Here is a 12957-nt window from a genome sequence, read left to right as displayed (position 1 = left end):
GTAAAATACGGTACAGGAAAACTAAAATTCATTTCCGACCAACTCAACTTAAAGATGTAGTTACAGCAGTCCGAGTGAAGGCGTTAGTTACGAACTTAAATGCTAACAGTTTTAGATAGATTCGAGGCACGGTGTAGGAGCGCCGGAGAAATTTAATTAGGCTAATTAGTTTCACCTTGCAACTACATTTTGCACAAAAATCACACTTTTACACGATATTGAGCCTTATTCCTTAGGGAATAAAGGTATTGATTAAAAATGCTTTATACGGTTGGCATTCCAATCACGTTTTAGGTAACTTTTTCATCCCAACATAATTTATAAGGGATAATGTTTGGAAAGAAATTAGGCAACTGCGCTTGTGTCGAATAGCTTGTGTTACTTCTTAGTGTGTTTAAATAAACAAGATTAATGGAACAATTTAAACGTTTTTTTACGTTGGAAAGAGAAAATTCAAGTTGTATGACAGAAACAAATATTTCTTCCAATTCGAATGTTTATAAAACGTTTCATAACAAACAAACAAAAATTACCGAAGTAACCGAGTACATCAGTAGAATATAAAAAGAAAATTTTAAAGAGCAATTTCCATTTAGAATCGCGAGACTTTGTCAATGAGAACATCTTTGTCAACCGCCATCGAGGGTGTAAACCAGAAAAAAGTTTTAAAACGAAACATTTCATTGCGATAAAAATGTCTAGCAAGCTTGGGAACATTTAACTTTACAACTTTCAGTGGAGTTTCTGATTTTTTTGTCTAAACTCTTTTTTCTTAACTTCACTAAAAACAATATGTACGAGTATATTATAGCCAGATTGCATTCGCAGCAAAAATAATCGTTATTTGTACATGTGGTTTCACTTTCTTGTATTGCATTTTAAGTTACTATCCTACTAGCATTACATAGCAATGTGTATGGACATAACAAATCAAGAGTTTCTGATGCAACTTTTGGTTATGTAATGCTTAAATGCTGGACAGGACATTAATGCATAACCATATAATTGGTTATAAATAAATCTTTCATACGCAACGTAACCCCCCGTAGAAATAAAAATTCTACCTGGCGGCTAAAAAACATTACGTTCAAAATATTATATTCTATTGACTATATATATAGCTGTGATATAACTAGCCCGTTGGTATAGTTTGTAGTGACCCTGCTTTCTGCTTCGAGGGTTTTAAGTTCGATTCCCAACACAAGTCTGGGTGTAATATAAATATATTTAGTTATATATGTACCGTATCTATGCTTATCGAAAAAAAAAATATAGCTATACCAGTTGGCTGTTACCCATAACACAAGCATTAAGATATTTACTATAGGACCAGTTGACCGTGTTTGTTGTAAATATTTGTCTATACAAATAAATAAAATTGGAGTGTCTGTTTGTCATATTAAAATCACAGTTTTTTAGTAAATACATATGGATGTATACACGGTACATATACCAAAATATATTTTTTACAATTTTTGTCTATCTGTATGTCTGTTTGTTCCGGCTAATATCTGAAACGGCTGGACCGATTTTGACGGGACTTTCACTGGCAGATAGCTGATGTAATAAGGAGTAACTTAGGCTACTTCATTTTAGATTTTACAGAAATTTATTTATTTTATAACTGTCAACTGAACAATAACTCGTTTCTTAAATTCCACGCGGACAAAACCGCGGGCACAGCTAGTTTATTCATACACATCTAGTGCATGCAAAAATTATTTAAGTATGGCAAAAAATATGTCGATGTGCATATATTTTGTATCTCAAAAGAGTATGTATGGATTATATAAATATTATTAAATTATTTAATATTTGAGAGAACGGCCAAAACAATTCAGCACAGAACCAACTTTAAAGGTACCACAGAGTTTGTCGTTAATGGTTAACAGTATTCGATATCACAAAGGAATGAAACAGTTTCTCTTTTCTTCTGATATTTATTTTATATCTGAAATGTACTTGTATTTAATATTTTATTTCCTTTTGTTTTCGAAAAGTTGACGTAGGTTACGTTGAGACAAAAAGACTGGGATAATTGAATTTTCGTAAAGAGCTTTTCGGCGCGTGGGTGAAATATTCGTACCTGTTTTTACCTACGAATGAAAACACGTTTTTAACGGGATTTTTTGTTGTTGTTGTTATCACAATTTCTTTAAAAAACTAAATAAAACGAGACATGGAATGTATTTACACACATTTTTTTACCATTACTTAAGTTAGAAGTAAAGTTTTGATTTATTATTTTATATTATATATGTATTAAAAATTCATATTTCAGTCTTAAAGCAAGTTTGACTATATAATTATTTGTATTTATTAATATTTGAATATATATATATTTATTAATATTAGAATTATTTCAGTAATATCTTATTTTAAAATTAGTTACAGCTCATAGTCTTTCTTGTACTCGTATATTAGTAACTGTTATCCCTTATCAAAGGTACAAATTAAATATCTGTTAAAAATTATATGTTTATGATGTAACAATTTTTACACGTTAATTTAGTAAAATGTTTTCGGCTATACCGTATGAATTTTAGCTTACCACAAGAAAACGACTGATATTTATAATGTATACTAGCTGTGCCTGCGACTTTGTCCACGTTTTGGGTATTTACATGTTCAACGTGATTCTATAAATTGGTATACTTTTTGATTTATGAGCCGATTAACATGAAACAAACACTAAATGTTAAATGAGCTTACCACAATATATTAGTGAAAATTACATCTAAATCGGATAAGCCGTTTCTGAGATTAGTGTGCACAAATGCACAGACAAACGGACAAAAATTGTAACAATTATTGTTTTGGGTGCTATTTGCGTTGATAAAGGTCCGAATAATATTTTTTCTCATATATCTTCCATCTTACAGAGAGCGATCCGTTACATTTTCGTATTTCTACATATTGTATTATATGTATTGATGGTGGTTTTTCAAGTATGATACAAATTTTGAACAAAGGCATGTAAAAAATTTATAGATAGTGCTCAACCGAATAAAAATTGCCATCTCGTAATCTACAGAACTTTTTTTGCATCAGTTTTCTTTTAACAGCATATACTTGTAAACATAAAATAAATACAGAAATAGGTGTAGCTTTTATCTTAAATCGTTACTATAGTCATTGGTGAAATTAGGATATAATCGTTGTTTGAAAATTTTTTTTTTTTTTAAATCAAACATTATGTGTTTCAAAAGAGAGAAATATATGATCTATTTATCTGTACATAAGATAAAGTCTTAAGTTTTTACTTAATATTGATTTAATATGTACGATTTTTTATTTTTGTGTTACCCACAATTAGGAATTCTAAACATTTTTGAATATCATATCAAAAATGTTTAATATTGATTTATTTAGCATCAACATTTGATGGAGGTCCAATTGCATAAGGTGTATATACTCACAAAATAATTTTAAAACAATTTATACACAAATTAAACGCTAATTATGCTATTTATTCTTGATCATTCGCTCTTTACAACCCTAATTTGCATTTACACTTAATTAATTTTGCATATCAGCACATCTAATTATAATTTCGCGGTGATTTGAATGAGCAAAATCTAATTTATATTCTATTGTACTTGTTACATAATTAATGGATTGGTAATATTTTAAATACAATAGTGATCAATTTATATTTCATCATACACGTATAGACACAAAGTGTGCTATATAAAAAAATAAGTAATTTTCTTAAAAACTCTCTTATTTTTCAAAAAGTGAATGATTTTGATGTATATCTTCCTATAGAAGTAGGGCCCAGCAGGAAATCTCGTGCTCAAAATTTGCAATAGTCCGACTGGGGACTATTAATAGAATAAAAAATTAAAAACAACTTTATTCAAATAGGTTTTAAAAGCACTTTCGAATCGCTTTTTTTTTACTTTAGCCTATCGCAGTCCACTGATGGACCTAGGCCTCCCCAAGTTCGCGCCAAACATTATGGCGCAAACTCATGTGTTTTGCCCATTGTCATTACGCTCGCTTGGCGTGGTGACCGCGGGACTGGCTTTGTCGCATCAAAGACACTGCTGCCAGTCTTCGGCCTCTGTATTGGAAAGTCAGCAGTTGCTGCCATCGGTCAGCTTTATACGTTCGAAGGTGGTAGTGGAACAGTTCCGGTCATTTCCCTTAGTTTCTTCTTACGACACCCACGGGAAAAAAGAGGGTGGATATATTCTTTACTGCCGTGACACAGCACGCAAAATTTTAAGTTGTTTCACAAAATAAATTTTTTAATTTGATTATTCATTTTTAAAAGTAAATCTAACACCGATCCCAAATGCAGAGAAGAATCGGCAAGAAAGTCCGCAGTTACTCTTTTGAAAAAAATATATTAACTCTGTTTTAGTACACAATTAGTAATATCTTGTATGAAATACAGCATCACTAAGTCCACACATCTGTTTCAACTATGTAATCCTGCACCGAATAATACGTATAATTAAAAATAATTTATATATTAATTTCCTTTAAATAAAAAAAAATATATTGAGAAAATAGTTTGTGTGATTTTATTATACATGTGAATACCATAACCCAGAAAGAAGACGTTTAGAACACTATAGTCAAGCTTAGAACACTATAGCCAAATAGTAAGCGGGGGGCGGAGTGTAAGGTCGGCAACGTATTTATGCAGCTGGGGTTGCACCTGGTATAAAACATCTGGTGTTGCAGCCGACCATAGTACTAGCAACAATTGTGATTGCTCGCAAACGAATAAAACACATCAATCTACATCGATAATTAATAAATCATGGGTACCTAGTTGAAAAATTAATGAGTCAAATACGCATTATTAAGTATAAATCAAAAAGTAGTTGTCGTATCTCATTTATTTTTGAATGAGACCATACAACAAACACCAGTTTCAATTAATTATTAATCAAAATCGGGACACTAACTATAAGTGGTATAGACGTATCGATTCCAGAAAATTACCTTTGATATACTCATATTTGGACGTTGATCATGTCTAATAAATTATTAACAATATATTTAAAATAATAAAAAAATAATAGTTAATGCTTGTATTAATACATAATTATTCAAATTTATTAAATGGCGTGAGTTCGTTATATCCATAGATCTAGTAAAAAAAGGTAGATAATGCGCGGCCTTTGTTGTTACTGAAGCCACAAAACTCGGCTCCTTCAAGTAAACACACGCGCTCACGCACACATATGCATCAAACTACGCTCATTTTCGTTAGTGTCTCACGGGGCCTCGTACTGTAACTTTGCCTTCAAAATGCCGTTCTTATGTAATTAAATGGTGCAAAAACATTACCAAAGTGAATAAAAAGTCTGAAGAAATATCGTTTCACACGTAAGTACATACAAAACTTTATATTTCTTGTTATTCCAAAATAATATTCAGGTTATTCGGAACTTATAATTTCGATGTCCCGAAATGACGTACCGAGGGAGTGTTACCAGTAATTTTTATTTCCATTAGCCCAAAATGCGGGTAAGTAAATTGTAGGCAATCATAGAAAAATAATTAAGTAGAAAGTGGACAACATTATTGTTTTTTTATCGTGTGATTTTTATGTTTTTCCTAAATTGAAGTCAAGTTAAATATGAATTTTTAACTCGTTTGTTTCTGTTTAAATTTGTGAATTAACTACTCATATTATACTACTAAATATCATGGTTTTAGGTTTCCAACGAATATTTTAATAGGAGATGAATGGGTAGCTGCTTTACGACTGAGCCGAAATGAACTACAACGACAGCCATCCTCATCTAGTTTGTTTGTTCAAACCATTTTGATAAAGCTGACATGTACGGTACAAAACGTGGACTTCGCAGAGTACCATCAAGTACATACTGCTACTTACTACTACGTATTTTAATGTTATATTTTTTGTTCTAGGACCTACCAGATGAGTCTAAATCACTCGTTAACCAAGATTCAATCTTTGATACACCTAGAAAACATAAACTAAGAGAAAAAAAAAAACAGGAACTTTATTAAAAAAAAAAAAAATTAAATAATTACAGCAAAGAGTTAGACGTTTTTGAAACAGGAACTTGCCCTTCAGAGGAATCATCAATTACTTAAAAACGCAATTTTCATTGACACAGATTTATATAATTCATTAAATCAAAACATGGCTGCAATAGATTTATTTAACAATTTGAAGCAAAAAAGGAGTAAATATATTTAAAACTATAAACAGATTTTTATTTTCGCATACCCATTTTACCTATATTAAATTAATTGTGTTTAATTCCATTTAATAAAATTTTCAGGGACTTTTTTTAAAAAGTGTCAACACTTCACTCACTCACACATATTTAAAAAAGTGGCTTCACTTTTTTGTTCTAAGTGCGTTATCTATTCTTTTTACTTGATCTATGGTTATATCATACTATTTTAATATATTTAAAAAATATATATTAATACTGGTTCGTATATTATTAGATAAAGGAACGTAAGGAATATTAAATTTGTACGTAAATAAATTATCGCAAATGCAAAATGACTTTGTAGAGATAATTCAAATTTTATTACATTTTATTTTAATGGAATGATTAAAATGGACAAGAGCGAACAGAATTACATGCTCTAGTTGATTCCAGACCTTACAATTATTATTTTTTTTCTAAAGTCTTTCCACTCAACTTCAAAGACTTCAAAGTATGTAGTGATCCTAGTCCTGGAATTCTATTTTTATCGTTATAATTTAAAATTAACTACTTAGTTTTTAGGTGAGTATTATTTTTTTCAATCAATGTTTTCTTTTTCTTTTAAATTCAATAACGAACAATCTTTAACATCAATGTAAAAACAGATAACTCAGCTACGTTTGTAGTTGGCACCTTATACGTGATTAATCGGCAAAAAGACCGACATGACAATTACTTGACATAATGGTCCGGGCTTTGGAGACAGGTACAAATTTGGTCAATTATTTCCTCCCATTCGAAACTTCGTAAAATTCATTAGGGATGTATATTATGAGTATTCGCGACCGTCAGCTGCAACTCCGTGGGTGGGACTGGCAGTGGCAGCCTCCTACACATGGAGAAAAAAAAAAGTTTTAAAAAATAATATCATCGTTTTTTGGTACACCTTAAGGGGGTGATAGACGTGACGCCGCGTTGGCGCAACGGTTACGGTCATGGATTGTGCCTGTTGCGCTGGCGGTTGCGGGTTCGATCCCCGCACATGACAAACATTTGTATTGGCCATACAGGTGTTTGCCGTGGTCTGGGTGTTTGTGCAGTCCTTGTGGGTCTCCCCACCGTGCCTCGGAGAGCACGTTAAGCCGTCGGTCCCGGTTGTTATCGTGTACACCTGATAGCGATCGTTACTCATAGTAGGGAATATATCCGCCAACCTGCATTGGAGCAGCGTGGTGGATTAAGCTCTGATCCTTCTCCTACATGGGGAAAGAGGCCTATGCCCAGTAGTGGGATATTACAGGCTGAAGCGAAGACGTACGAACTTAAAAACGCGATTTTTAAGATCGTGAACTTACTCGGCTCGACGTCGGTAACACGTATAATGTGAACATAAACATAGCTTAAGAAAAGTTGGGTACAGGAGGAGCTCAGTATCGTATGTGCAGGTCAAAACTTTACCGAAGTTACCGATTCGAATCTTCCATATATTTGATTTCAATATAATTTATTTTATACAGTTAATTAACTTTGTTCAGTATTACTTCGGGAGTGCGTGGTTACCGTCCGACTTCTTAATTAAACGTGCTTAATTTAATGGTAAAATGAATTATATTAGTTCAAGAACATTTAACCACACATCACAGAACTACGATACTTCGAGGTGTATTTTAATATGCACTTTGAAACGCTTTTAATTATTTCCCACTTTTAGTTTATTTACTTTAAACAGTTATTTGTTTTATGTAATCTATTGAAATCTAAATGGTCGATACTAGAGGAATACAAATCACGATCATATAATCATGATTCATATATTTTTTGCATTCGCACTAAACTTTGATGTATTGCACTTTTTTAGTGTCCAAGTATGTCTTTTTATTGATTAATATTCTAAGTTCAGTAGAAATACATGGTAATTAAGAGATAATTATTTTAAAAAGAGTTTCATTCATCAGAATGTGCTGGTATAAATTAAAACTTTGACAGCATATCTATACAAATAAATAAAATTGGAGTGTATGTTTTTAATATTAAAATAACCGCTTTTTACTAAATACATATGGATTTATACACGGTACATATACTAAAATAACATTTTTACAATCTTTGTGTCTGTTTGTTCCGGCCAATCTCTAAAACGGCTGGACCGATTTTGACGGGAGCTTCACTGGCAGAAACTGATGTAATAAGGAATAACTTAAGCTACCTATATTTTAGAAAGTTATTTATTTTGTAATTCCGCGAACAAAATAATCATTTTATTTAAGTTCCACGCGACCGAAGTCGCGGGCACAGCTAGTTAAATATAAATTATTTTATCTCATTCATATTTAGAAATACATATGCAGAAACAAAGTAATTTAATGAGATCTAGCGCAATTTGTTGCTTCAATAGTCAAGCTTGATGAGATTTATTCTAAAAGGACTCACAGTCTGCTGCATTCGGTACGTAACAATGTTTGTAAAACATAGTACTGAACACATGACGCGAAGCAGTCATAACACCTACGCGCCAGCTATCTCAAATGCAAATAGCAAACAATCTTCAAACTTCCACGATTACTCAAGTAACGAGTTTCAAATGAATACGCTTCCATCACTATTGGTTTTACGTTTCTATGTATTGATCCTTAATAGAATTTAAGGCTGCAATAAGTAAGTACGTACATATGTATAACCTTGTTATTCTTTATCTTACGTTTCAGCCTGTACCATCCCGCTGCTAGGCATGGGCCTCTTTCTTCATGTGGGGGAAGAATAGAAGCTTAATCTACCATGCTGCTCCACTGCGGGTTGGTGGATATATTCCCTACTACGAATAACGGTCGCTATCAGGTAATTATGGTAACACAGACGTGGACAGCTTAATGTACTATCCAAGCGGGCGGGGAGCCTTAAAAGGACAGACATTCAAAATTGGAACGAAATATTTGTAGAAATACAAATATCCATCCCGAGTGGGAAATCGAATCCATAAACCGTCGGTGTTTTAGGCGCCTACACGCACCAGTACGTCAGAACGGTACATTGCCTAATTGTTAAAATTTAGACAAACAAATTTATGTTTCAGTATCAAAGTATATTTAACAGATTTGAATATACTACAACAAAAATACTTTCTATTATTTTCGTCTTGATATAATATACATTAATGAGTATTGTAAGAGTTACCTGATGATGAATGTGTATTCAGCAATTTAATTGTCTTTACAATTTAATAACTTTTTTTTAATTTAGGTTAGTTCTTTTGAAACTACCGCACATATGACTTGTGTATGATTATCATAATAAACTTATTTTTAGATCGATTTTCATCGGGTTTGAGTTACCTCATTGACCTTCCTTCACATATCGTCTCTCAATCACATGTAAACTGTACACTATACATGTATAGATCGGATTGAAAATATTATTCGAACGTAAAATCGAATAACATTAAAATATATTTATTTTATTAAACTTTTTAAACTAACTAAAGTTATACAGTGGAATTTAGTTGATACTTTTAAGTTTCGTTCTGAGCAACTTTATAAGGAGATGCAAATATTATATCTACAATATCTCGCATATAAACACCCAAAACAGTTCGCATGCTTTTACGAAAACTACTCTGGTGAATTCCTTATCGATACATATTTTAGTAACCTTCTTTGATTTACTAAATAAGTGACCTATAACAAATTTATATTTTCGACTGAGGACCTGTGTGATTGATTATAAAGTTTATCTTGTACATAAACTACCGATAGGTTTATCACAAGATGGTAAAACGGGGCTTTCAAGCCCTGGTTCACCTCAACGGATAAACCAAAGATTTTGTAATAGTTTAGGATTCAATGCTTGCAAATACAAATATCTCCATATCATTTAAAAAGTATCACGTTTTAACAAATAATATAAATTCTAAACGCAATGTGCTACATTGAACATATAAACGCCTCATATCTTGCAGCCGTAACAATAGAGGCTATACTGCAAACTTTTTACTTTTCTTTATAAGTGTTGTATTATATCTTATTTGTTAAGCTATTTATATCTCAATCACATTAATTTTATGTCCCCAACTATTTTTCAATGTAGTAAAATTAGTATTATTTCCGAAATATAATATTTTATCATTTATAAAAACAAAAGGATCACACTATCATAGTAATAAATATAAAATAATAATGTAAATATAAAATTATTATTAAATTAATTGAAGTAAATTATTAAACATACTTTGAGTATATTGTATTACGGGATTTATTTTTCGCCTTCAGACTCTTTCTTTTATAAGACGTGATATAAAGGAAAGTTGTATAAGAAATTTACATAGCATTATTAATATGATCCCTTTTATATATATTTTATCAAGCCATTTCAATATTTTAAATGAATGTATAAAGTTATTAATTAGTTGGCTTTGCGAATTTTTGTCTAAATATCGTAAACGAATATCCATGTTCTTTATAAAGTTATATACTTTAAATAATATTTGATACCTATCTTTTTAGTTATATTAAATAAAGTAATTGTAAAAAATAGTTAGCAAAAAATTTAAAATGAAATTCGTATATGTAAAACATGAAACATGAACAGATAATTAATGTACAAGCACGCTGTATATAGTATGATTAATAGAAATTCCTAGGGCCTGGGCAACCACCCGTTCAGTTCAAATCTGCTGCTTAGTTAGACTAATTTGTTCATTTTAATGTAAAATGAACATCATGTCTTAATTTATTTATCAATTTTATTTATTAAATAATAACTACTAGCATACACCAAAAAAGTATCCGGCTAACAGAACATATATGAAGGAATAATGACATCTCGACGCCAGCTATCTCGGATGCATACAGCTAACAGTCTTCAAAGTTGCTCGATTACCACCCGCCAACGTATTTCTACTAAAGAACGTTTTCATTGCACTCGAATTTTTCTTCCTAGTATTTTGATTGCACAATAACTTCAACGTTATATCAAAAAATATTACATTTATTTCTAATTTATTTTATTTTATTGCATATTACATTGAAAATAATATTTATATAATTGTTTATTAAACTACAGTTCATATTTATAATATATTATCATGAATATGAGATATTGATATTGGCAATAAATAAAGTATAAGGGTAGGTATTATTAAATATTGAAATGACGTCAACATTTCAAATAAAAATTTCTTTTATTGAAGTAGGGTTTATTGCTTTTGACAAATATTGTCTGCCCTTGAATAGATCACCGCGATACCTTGACCCTACAATCAATTGTAGATAATTATATTGTATATTAACTTCTCAATACAGTATGATTTATTTTAAGCCACAAAAAATTATTAATAATTACAAATTAAATGTTCTAAGTTTAAAATGTACACATACTTATAATAAACAATTCTAAAATAAACTTTAAATCTTGACAAGATTAATTAATAAAGACTAATATTAGAAATTATATTATATACTTGCTTATACGCGCGATTTCGCTAGCATTGATTTTTTTTTAAAGTTTCTCATGCAACTTCTAAGTTCTAATACCTCCAAGAATATATGTACAAAGCTTCATGATAATCAGTTAAATAGTTTTCGCGGGAAAGTGTAAAAAACAAGCTTACCTTCACATTTATAATATAATTATGGATTTAGTTTTAAGGCCTATTAAATAATAATAAATTTAAAATGCGATTTTGTATTAGTTAACAAATAAAAAAAGTTAGGGATTAATAATTTTGTTTGCTGGCAAACGAAAAAAAACCGACTTCAATTACATTGACAAATAATACAACGTAGGTAGACGAAAAAAATAGTCAAGTAAATACGCATTATCAAAGATTACTCCAAAAGTTGTAATCAAATCTCGATGAAATTTTAGTGTAACCACATGATAAACATCGGCTTTCGATAAAATTAAAAATCATTAAAATCGGTACACCTTAGTATAAGGTTATGCGGATTTTCGAGGGTGTCCTTCGATTTCTCAGGGATTCCATCATCAGATCTTGGTTTCTTTATCATGGTACCACACTTAGCATATATTCTTTCTGACAAAAAAAGATTATCAAAATTGGTTCATAAACGACGAAGTTAAACCCGAACATACATACATACGATCGAATTGAGTAACCTCCCCCTTTTTTGAAGTCGGTTTAAAAAGGACGTATTGTAATTGTAACAATACCTAATCCTTATAAAAAATATTGTGAAAAAAACTATATACATAAATAAAAACGTTATGTGTACATGATATACATAAATTTCGAACGATGTTTTTATAATTTAATTTATTTATTTTATTATATAATACACTATGTATTAAGGTCAAGCAGTGCACCGTCCACTCTACGCCGAATGCTGCTTAACGTTGCAGATGCCATTACGATAGTCGAAGTTATACGTTACAGCAATGTTGTACCTTCATTGTGGAATTCGTCCATAGTATTTGTTACAAATGACGTTCCCTAAGTTGAGATTAGAGATCACCTACTTGATGGAGTTGACGCAAATATATGCGACTGTTATATCTTTCACACCTATTGGAGTTTAATCCAACAACTATATTAAATGTTTTCATAAAACAAGTGCAGACACACTATAAAATGCCGGTCTCTGTTAACGAAGGTTAAACGACTTATGGTCGGAACTTACTGTAAGTGGCGGGAGTGGCTAGATATAAAAGTACAAATAATAAAAAAGTATGTATGTCAATTCTGTCACGTAACTGGAATTTCCTCCTCAAAGATTACTGTAATATTTAAAAATATATTCATCTCTTTCTCGCATTATGCGTTAATACGCATTGTTGCTCGTTAAACGTTACT

This window comes from Melitaea cinxia, chromosome 4 (assembly GCF_905220565.1).
Source record: "Melitaea cinxia chromosome 4, ilMelCinx1.1, whole genome shotgun sequence".
Classification (NCBI taxonomy): Eukaryota; Metazoa; Arthropoda; class Insecta; order Lepidoptera; family Nymphalidae; genus Melitaea; species Melitaea cinxia.
Note: the sequence above shows the minus strand (reverse complement) of the source record.